General features: G+C 34.6%; 1 long non-coding RNA gene across 1 annotated transcript; it reads right to left on the bottom strand.

Annotated features, from left to right (window-relative positions):
* Positions 1-1,728: 1,728 nt before the first annotated feature.
* On the bottom strand, positions 1,729-10,953 carry LOC136755251 (uncharacterized). Its single transcript, XR_010817650.1, has 4 exons — positions 10,800-10,953; positions 7,973-8,064; positions 3,329-3,458; positions 1,729-3,197 (listed from the first exon to the last, which is right to left on the bottom strand). It is a non-coding gene; the product is annotated as an uncharacterized LOC136755251 (long non-coding RNA).
* Positions 10,954-11,162: the final 209 nt, after the last annotated feature.

The raw sequence follows: 11,162 nt of genomic DNA, 5'->3' as shown, positions 1-11,162 counted from the left end.
TGCTTAAACAGTCTGGAGAAAATAACTGCATGGTATTTGATGTTATACATAAGGTTAAATAAATGACCCCTCTTTTTCCAAAATTCAACCTGCCAAAAACAGGTTTCTTGGTAACAATGATTGCATTTTTTTTCTTTGAGTGTCATAAGGCCCATTGTTTGTGCAGTGTGAACATTTACCAGCTCAGAACTTTAAATATTGTAATATTTATGAAATGTTATTAGCTATAAAGTTTATTAAGGGAATCAATCAGTCTTGTTATCGTTACTGTTACTGAAAATACCTCATTAATGTATAATACTTGTAACAGATCACACCCTAGAGTCAAATACTTTAAAGCCTACTTTTAACATTAATTTAATAATAATATTACAGCCTGTTGTATAGAAACATTACAGCTTATTCTGGTTTGCATTCATTACATTAAGCATTCTAACATTAAAACATATACTAACATTCTAATATTATGTATCTCTTCACAGTGACTTTTATACTGGTTAATTGTGCAACATTATAGTTTGCATATTATAGAAGCATTCATTAACAATTATATTATGGTAATCTCATAGTCTGTGGTACTCATAGTCACCATGGAGATTCACAAGACCTATGTGCATAAAGTGAAAGAGCAAGAGAAGGAAATGTGTAGTTTAAAAGGGGGAATACAATAAAAGCAGCAGATCCTTCTTTAGTGCAAGACATATATTGACCAAGGGTTCTACCAACATTGGAAAACCACAGATCAGGTAGTAATAGAACCACATGCATTTCCCTATGGTTCAGTGAACAGGAACGTTCTGTACTGGGCAAGAAGTAACCGTTTTCACGACAGGATTCTAGCACTGGATCACAAGATAGATTGGCAATCTTTTTATTAGGCTTCTATTAGCCTTCTATAATGTACTATGCAGGCTATTTAAAATACTTTAAAAAGAATGAAAATGAAATTACCGCTCACTAGGACAACTTGGGTTCTGGTCTGTGGTGGGTTTTCAGAGCGCTAAATTGCTGAATGAAGAATGAGGATATGGTCATTTTAAATGACCAGAGGGAGATAAAGAATTGAAGAGACAATAGAAAATGAAAACATGAAATTACAGCTGAGTCACACATACCTAAAATGTATAACAATTATTGAAAAACAATGTACACTTGATTGTCAAATATAGTTATTAACATTTGTCAGTTTTCCAATATATAATATACCTGTGTGTAATCAACAATGTGTTTTTGTTGTTGTTTTTGTAGAACCTTGTAGAACCAAAAAGACATAAAAATAAAATTATATACAGAGAGAGCTTCTCTATTCTGTATGAATCAATGTTCCATATCAATTTGTTTCCTCTATAAATGTTTTTTTCCCTCCCTGTAATGTATCATTTCTGACAAAAAAAAAAAAAAAAAAAAGCAAAGGAGCTGTGAAAGCATTTGGCTTTGCTGTAATCTTTACACATTTATATGAAAGCAAGAATAATTAATTACATTTTAAATTAGGGGGTTATATTTGCTAACACAGCAAGAATGTGTGTGTATTTCAACAATGAAATGAAAAAAGATTGTCTGGATAATCAATTATAGCAGTGTCTTACAGTTCTCTTACAGATACTTTAGTCACTTGATTTTCCAGATCATAGCAAGACATTTGTTTTCTTTGCTTTGCCTTAGGTCATGCTTTTTTGAGTCCAACCCAGACACTAAGCTATGAATGGCGATGGTAATAACATTGGATTAAGAAATATAAGTATTACTTTTATGTTGTATCTTAAATGACTAAACACTGGATGGAAAGAAAATGATGAAAAGCCTAGCTGTTTGATCTGCATTTATATCAGAGATGAGTAATGGCATATTGTTAGACCATCCTGGCTGTGTTTTGGTTTCCTAAATAATACTATTAAACTAAAGGTAAAAATGCATCCTTTCAGTTGAAATGAGCTACATCATCAATTATGTGAACAGGGATAAAATAAAGATATGAAAGTAAATGAGAAAACCTTGAGAAAATTATTTGTGCGGTGGGAGGATGGGGCACAGGACAGTATTCTCTTCATGATCTGTTTTTTGTGTTTTTGATATTCCCCAATAGACAAGACGATGTAACTGCATGTATAACACATGTGTTGAATTGCCATAGATGGATTACACTTAAATTAATCATGTTTTATCCTAAAACTTTAGCTTCAGGGTATAACATGAGATTTGTGCCATTGAAAAATAAAAGCAGAAGTTACCAAACTAGCTGAAGGTTAAGGGTCACAGTTGCTTGTTTCTTTAAAAATCCTATCCTCTCTTTCCTTGATCTTGAACTCTGCAGTGGTATACCCTCCCCACTAGCATGTGCCTAATATGAAGCCATTCTGTTCTACCTGATATTGTGTGCTTCAGGTCTACAATGGCAAAACAGAGGACTCTATTCTATCAGAGCTGCTGCTGTATTGTGGCTTCCTTTGTCCTGCTGTCACAGGTGATAAAACTCCACCGTGCAGCTGCAAGCTGGAAAAGTCTAATCAGGTTGAGGATATTTGTGGAAAATGAGCAGACTAAGTGTGACATGGTGTGCATGACAAAGCCTGCTTGGAGATTAAACAGCTTCTTTGTTTTAAAGGAGACCTTAAGTTTTTTCAGACAAAGTTCAAATAATAAGCACAGTAGAGTGTATAAATGCCCCTCCTCAAATAAAACCCACAGGTTCATACAAAATCACATTACCTACCTATCAAGATCCCCTTTGGTTTCAATATCCCCGTTTTATTAATTGAAAAACTGCAATCATACTTCAATTTTTAACAATTAATTATTTAAAGTAATGTATAAAACAAACATGAGACATCAAAGAAACTATATTCCCACAAATATTCCAAAAGGAGTTATGTCTGTTATACATAGTGTATTGGTAGAAATAGTTTTTTGTGATACGCAACATGACAATCAACTACAGCAACAGGGCTACCTCACTAATTATTAGTTTAACTAGGCCAGTTAAACGGCATGTCCTATTGTTTAAGGTGTTGTTGTTTCAGAGGGATCTATAAAAGCTGTTGAATGTGGCCATTCAAGACCAGAGCTGAACTATAGGGATAATTTGTATATGTCAGTCAAGCAGTTCTTATTGCTGGAAGAAAAGCTAGAATTTGCAAACTCCATATCTTTAACGGAGACAAAAAGAAAAGGGGACCTTCAGCACTCTGGACAGTTCCCTGTAAAAAAGAAAAAAACATCTGATTATGTGTCAAATTCTGGGAACCACCTAAACCTCCTGTAAAAGTAAAATGTGTTAACTTGCAAGATTATTCCTTTGTTGCAAGAGATGGTTACTTTTTTAGCATACCATTAGCAGTTGGTATTATAAAGTGAAAGGAATGGTAGAGTTGTTTGCACTGGTTTGGGAGATGGGAGACAGGTCTCCAGATCTGATTACACTGCACTCCATGAACTGGAAGGAATTTGACAAAATTGATCTACAAGATGGAGACAAAGAAATCTATTGAACACTTTATTGAACACAAACACATCACCTACAGGCTACTGCACGCTATGTGCTGTACATATTGTTCATCTACAATACATTGTAAAAATATTCATACTCCTCCTTTTAAAATCATCATAGTTATAAACCTAAGCTAAAGCTCATCCTTAACATTACTCCAGAATATGGAAAAACACTTATTTAAGGGTTTTGTGATTGAAAATGGAATTACTGAGAAGGTGTGAGATGATTTTTGGTCTTCTAGAAAAATACCTAAATTTAAGCTTAAATTCAGTTTCTGTGCAAACAATTACAATAAATAAAATAGTACATCTAATATAGTGTTTACCTGATAATCCTTAAATTACTAGATTTTGTGTTAATTTGTTTGGCTTACCTAATGGTTCCTACTCTATTCTATAAAACAGAACGGATCAAGAAAGAGGTTTTAAACAGAACTTCCTCCACTGAGAATCCCGCTACCTTGTGTCTGTGCCTGCAGACTGTGCTGCACACAGGATATCTTTCCAACAAAATGTCCCCAACTTCACAAATACTCAGGAACCACATTAACTTTGTTTAACCACTATGATGGCATTTTCTTTCACAATACATACAAGAAAATGTGCTCAGAGATTGCTACCTGCAGCTTTCAGGAAGTCAATTAAGGTAGCATATTGATGTTAGACACACATGAATCATACTCAGTTGCTTACCTTTCTTCTGTAAACAGAGGAAGGCATAAATCTATCCATATCCGTTAGAGATGCATTTTCAAACAAAGAACCACAGTTGGAACAGAAAACAGTAAAAATGAACGTATTAGACATTTAGATTGGGTTAGATTGAAAAAAGCCATAGGCATTTTGTTGACTAACTTTTTTAGATTTTGTAGTCGATGCCACATACATTTATATTTCTTGACCCAAATTATATAACGGTCTTTAGAAAAGCTTTGCAAGAGGAAAGTTCTTAAGATTCATGTAAATGTGTATTTAAAATGACAGTGAATGAACCAGCTTCACAGCGCATAAGTGTACTTCTGCAAGCTATGACATTATTGACATTAAGAAGTAGTGAAACTTAAATGCATGCAACAAAAGCTGTTTTCAAGATCTGATGTGTGATTTATATAATCTATTCAGTTTTTTTTTTTTTTCATTAACTATATCATGACTGGTGTAACATTTGCAGACAATATGAGGGAAATGTCTATCAGCCTACTTTGAGGAGGCTACACAATCCATGCACATAAATAATCTATGAATAGAAAGACAGCAGGATAACAACTGGCTTTGTTTGTCAAAGTTATTAAAGGTTTAAAGGTTAAAAGCAAGCAAAACAGTCTAGGCCACAACCTGCTGTTCTATGCAACTCATTTTTGGCCAACACTAATATTCCAATAAGAAAAAAAAAATCCCACACAGAAGGAAGTCAAGTTCTTTGTCATGTGGAATACTAATTACAAGGATCCTATGACATATTTATCCAGCTGCATTGTTGTGTTAATATAGGTAGGCCAAGTAATGTTTCATTGGAGCCTTGTGCTGTTGACAGATGATTCCACATTCCATCTGTATTAGAATGATCAAATGTTTGGGGATCATATTAAAACATTTTCTGATAGGCTACTGCTAAATAAAGGGATCTTGTATTGATTAGGTTATGATGCTTATTTGCATTAATCTATTGAAGGCTGTGCATTAATTCATGCTAGATGTGAGAGAGATATTTTGGATGCTGTTCTCCAAACTGATTGTGACAGATGCTGACCCATCTTTCATTTTACATCCAGGGTTTTCCTTCAGTGCTTTGACAAGTGCAATATTGAAAACTGTATTTTTTCTTGCCAGATGCATGACAAATTATACAATGAGATGAATAACATTGGATGTGTATGAACAACAAAACAGAAGATGGAAAATATTGTTCAAGATGCATATCCCTGTCTCACATTTGAAAAACAGGACAACTCACAACTAACAACATACAAACCCACAGTCTTTTTTCTTTCTACCGCACAGAAACAAGCAAATGAAGATAAATTAATGAAATAGGAGAAACAATGGAATTGTTGAAGGAACAGGCCTATGAATCAAAACATCTGAGTCGACATAATGTCTTGTTATTTTTAAAGACTAGAATAAATAAAAATAAATGGACTTTGACTGATTTCATTTCTATACAAAAAGGAATGTTATAAGCTGTGTTGTAAATGATCTGTGCTCAAAACTCTACACTAATGAAGTTAAATACAAGAAAGACAATAGTGTTGAAATAAGAAAATACTGAAATAAAACTAAAATGCAACAGCAGTGTAAGTGCAGTACACCCACATCATAAAAATACTGGTTAAAAATGTGGGTTCTTTCCCTCAAACAGTTGGGGGATCCAAAAGAAAAGACAAAGCCTATGCAGATTTCTTTGCAATTTGTATTTAATTATTAACTAAGTGTTGATAGATCCAATTGAGCTGCAGCAAAGCCCCCCAATATGATTAATTTTAAGTTTGTTGTGTTGATTTTTTTAAAGTGCTCATCAAATTATGCCATAACTGGTTAAGTATTGGAATAAAAACTTTGTTATATCATATTATGGGCTGAGCTGTTGGCAGTCATTGAAGAACCAAAACCACAAACTGTTGTATGTTCTATGTTCCTATTTTATATGAAATTTAAAGCACTGTCTCAATGTGGAACAGTTTGTTGTCCTGCCATCCACCTTACCAATGATATCCTTCACTGCCATGTCCAGTTAGAGATGCTGTTAGCGAATAGAGCCTGTTGAATTTGTTTTTGCGTATAGGTGTGTCACACTGTGTTGCAGCAATAGAAATACCAAAATAGCAAGTATTCTTAAGTCAGTACACTGTGATTGGCTATTATAATCCCAAGTATCTTTGCTTCACATTTAGCTCTATGCTACACAAGTGTACAGTAGTCCTAAAATAATCAATATTACTCTTTCTAACATCAAGGTCAATATAGTACTTACAAAGTTGTAAAAGGTTACTAGCAAAAAGGAGGCATTTGGAAACTTTGCTAGGATTATGTAAATATTACAAACGTAGATATACTTTAAATGTCAAACATATATATATATATGAAGAAGCTAATGTGAAAGAGAAATCTGACTTAAAAGAAATTGGAGATCTAGTATCTTTTCAGTTATCCAGTCTCTGATAAAAAATAAATCATAAAAAAAGGAATAAGCATTATTCATTTGCAAAGATCACAGGATATTTCACTCCTACTCAGATATACAAGAACACATTTGCACTCCAATTTAATTACATTTGGTTCTGAAAATTCTTTCCTCCCCAATAGTATAGCACTTACTAAGACTGATTGAGTTTCAAGTTCAACCTGTGGTCACATGCAGCCTCCGCAGTGACACCACTTGTCTAACACAGAATCTCATATTTGTATGATTACAATGTATATGTCTAAGTTCCAATCTTACCATGCATGGATACATATAATATATGCTAAGCCTTGGCACCTGTCAAGAACATTAAATAGTGGAAGCAAGTTTGTTAAGAAATAGAATGGCTGTCTCACAGGATGACTTTCAAAGCTTTTTTTCTCCACATAAAAACTCGTTCCACTTTATACTTTAAATAAGCCCCATATAATTAAAACAAAAACTGTTGAAAATGAGAAAACAGGTTTATACATCATTGTTGTATATTTGCTATATTCAGGTCTCTGCATTTCAGAGGACAAGGAGAAGATTAAATTATGAGTGAGAGAAGATTTGAATCAGAACATCGCAGGAGGGCTTCACAATGGGGCTTCTTTAATGGGACGCCGACAGTGAGAGTTGCTGGTAACTTGCTCCCACTGAACTTCAGTTTTTCAGACCTTTAAAAGCAAACTTTTAGCAACTGGATCAGTTGCTCTTAGCAGAAAGTGGCACGCAAAAGCATAAGTCTCTAATAGCAAGTGATCCTGACATTGTAACCTGAAAGCAAGTGACATCCCTAGGCACAGTATAAAGGCTTTCTGTTTTTCTGTTTTCCTGTTTTTTCATCCTCAATGAAAAGCAAAAGTGTTTATTTGAATTTTATAAGGATCAGTACTTTCTTTATAGGTCAGCAAATCGAAATGCTCCTTCTGGAGAAAGCTTAGGAACCAAATCAAAGCCACTGGGCATTGAGGATTTTTTAACACCAATCTATGAAAATGCAGGCAGCTAAAGATTCAACATTCAGAACAGTTGTTGCGTTAATCACTTGGAAGTAACAGGACTTCCCAAAATCCCAAAATGTCCTAGCTACTGGTTAATTATCCCTTTTCTAATAACAAGGGTATTGTACTCAGAAGTGTTAAGTGCTCGACTGGAATCAGTCCACAGCTCTAAAACTGTGTATATGTTCACATATGGGGAAGAAAAGCTTCAAGTTAGTTCAAGATGTTTCAGGGTTTTTAAAAGTATAGTCATGTAAGTAAAATATTACAATACTGAGCTTTAAAATGCTTTAAAAAAACTGAAGCTTTTCATTACCTTGATGGAATGACCATGTGACCTCTGACCAAACATTCATGCCCACTGTATGTTTTACTTTTTCGATCAGTTCTGGCAATGCATCCCAATTTCTGCATTGAAAAAACAAAGGCCATGAAACAACACAACACAACTGTCACTCATATTCATATACGCGTACAGGGTGCCGAGCCCCGCTGTGCGGCTGCGCAGTGAGAGAAATGCGCTGATACAGCTCTAGCTTTAGGGGTCGCTTTCCAACAGCAGTGTGACGATTGTTATTAAAATACATAAATGCATTTATATGAACTTTGGTACTGTAGATTGGTACTGTACCCTTTCCTTGTTTTTGTACTTTTAAAATAAGCTTTGCATATAATTTATTAAAATTCAAATACCTTTCACACAATATGGTTAAAACAACGTGTCATACAAGTGAGTTATGTTGAGTAACTAATGTCATCATATCTTCAGCACCCAGTTTTGGATAGAGCTCCTAGACTTGAAGGATGCAGCTTATTTCAATGGCAGCCATGAACAGGAGTGTTTTCTGTGCTTTGCTTTTGTTAACATCCTCCAAAAGGATTTCAATGAATACAAGCTGCTCTGCAACCAGTACAGAACTAGACCTTAGAGAATGTCAGCTTGTCCTTCCGGAATTCCTAATGAGATATTCAACCTGCCACACAGGTCAAGTTAATTTTTTATAATACTTAAGTAAACAAGTGGGGAAACTATTTCTAATATTAGCTTCTTATAACAAACCAACTGAAAACAAACTGCCATACCAATGTTCTGTTGTAGTTTTTTTAAATATTAATGAGTACATCCAAATTTTGTTTTGTTAATTATTTTGTTTTAGCTTATATTTGAACATGAAATAGATTTATCTTGTGTAGCAGTGCAATTGTGCACGGGGACAGTGAATCATTGGTGTAATTGTAATATCTTGTTTATGTTTCAATTGAGGGATTGTGGCAGTGGAGTGTCTGAAGAACAGCTTCAGCAACTTTCAGCTCACTGTGAAGAGATTTGCTTCTGTGGAGATTAAAACATTCAGAACTATTTGAACTCAGTAAAAGAAAAAAACAAACTTGTATTTCAATTACAAATTACAAGCATTTGCAGTTTGCATGCTGTATTGGACAATATTTTTGTTTCAAATGCATTTAATTACTGTTCTAAACATTTGATAGGGCAGTGTTAAAATCTCATGGGACATGCCAGTCACACTTTACAAAACAATATTATCATTTTTTGTTGATTTGAGTAGGAGAAATTAGATGCTTACAAAAATAAAAGGCAATAACATTCCGTTTGGTAAAGTGTGATGGACAGGTGCCGTGAGATTTGATTAGGTCCCAGCCCAAGTCTGTAACTTAATCAAGGTGAGACTTAATCAAACTTCTACCAATTGCCATTGATTCAATCAAACTCACCTGTAAATGTGCCAACTTTGCAGTACAACAATATTAATGAAATGTAACTAAATGTAAGTATGACATGAACATAATTTGCATCTGCTTAATTTGCCTGTCCAACTACCTCCTGTATATGTATTGTTCTTCTGTTCTGTATACTTTTCTAACTGATTCCCTTGAATCAATTACCTTTTCCACCCCACTGCCAAAATCCAGTATAATAACAAAGATGGAAAACTGAGATGCATAAATCTTTAATGTGAACATGTCTATTCCATTGTCCAGTGAAAAATGTTAATGCTTGCTTTTAGTGTACTTTCAAAAATAAGGATGCCTTTACTGTACTTTGTATTGTAATTACTCATGTTTTTTGCATTGCAGTATAACAAATAAAACTTGTCTGTGATCCCTTCAGAATCTTTTCTTTTCCTTCAGAAGTTTCAGGAGAAATACAAAGAGGCAGGGTTTTTCATCTCTCCTTTTTCAAAATGCCATCACACTTGGTCATGATCCCAACATTAACCAGAAAACATACAAAAGAAATCTTAAATACTGGCAAAAAAATATACCAACAACTTATCATCAAAACCATGGGTTTAACAAAATTAAACACTGACAACAAATATAGTTAAATCCAATTCACATTCTCTACAAATGTTTTACAATACAGCCATGAACAGTAAAAACAAGTAATCAAAAAATTATAGCATGTTTAGAGAAATATACTAAGCTATATGGAAAACTTTATGTAGATATTTGAATAATCAGGTAAATTTACTGATTTCATACTGCTCCTTACAGTAAGTGCCTACAGTCTACTATTTTGGATTAAACAACCAACACAGTAAATACTACATACACTTTTCTATTCTAATTAGAATTCCAATATTTGTAATGGAAGTGGAACAAATGTATTGCCTTCACTGGTTCCTTAATGTGAATAATCCATGGAGACGTTTAGAAACAAACACCTTACTGATATGCATGAATCCCCATTCTTTCCATTATTTATTTTAACAAACATGCACCTCGCAAACAGATTATATATATATATATATATATTGACTTCCAAACAGAAATGCCATCGATTACTTCGTTTAGGACAGAGTTTTAAAGTAAAAGCATACCTGAACTGTATATTTCAAATCCTTTTTATGTTTATTTTCGGTTGACCATTTACGTTCATGTTGTTATTGTTCCTTTGATACAGTTATGCACATAATGTAATGTAACTTAATTAATACACGTGTCCTACTACTCCAGTGTCGTCACACTGCTGTTGGAAAGCGACCCCTAAAGCCAGAGCTGTATCAGCGCATTTCTCTCACTGCGCAGCCGCACAGCGGGGCTCGGCACCCTGTACGCGTGGGGTGATCACGGCCGCAGCCCGGCGAGAGGAGCCGCCTCCATTCATATCAAATACACACCGGGAAGCACCGTGATGAGACGCGCTGTCCCTCCGTGTCTAAAGGCTGCCGGTCCTGCTGGACAGCGTGTGTCGAGTGACATGTTTCAATAATAAGCGCATTTCACATTAAAAACAAACTCCAGCCGTTTCTCTTCCGCTCCTCCTGCTCCAGACTGCCGTCTCACGAGTGATGTCATTTCCGCTGTGAGAATGGCGTGTGTTGTGGAATTTATTTTTTGTGCTCTCAAAATATTTTTTGTGTCCTCAAATTATTTTTTGTGCTCTCAAAATATTTTTTGTGTCCTCAAATTATTTTTTGTGTTCTCAAAATATTTTTCTTGTGTTTTGCACTTCAGGGCCACCGTAGAGTACAAAAAGCAAA

The sequence above is a fragment of the Amia ocellicauda genome, chromosome 8 (assembly GCF_036373705.1).
Source record: "Amia ocellicauda isolate fAmiCal2 chromosome 8, fAmiCal2.hap1, whole genome shotgun sequence".
Lineage (NCBI taxonomy): Eukaryota > Metazoa > Chordata > Actinopteri > Amiiformes > Amiidae > Amia > Amia ocellicauda.
Note: the sequence above shows the minus strand (reverse complement) of the source record. Positions and strands in the feature narration are given on the sequence as shown.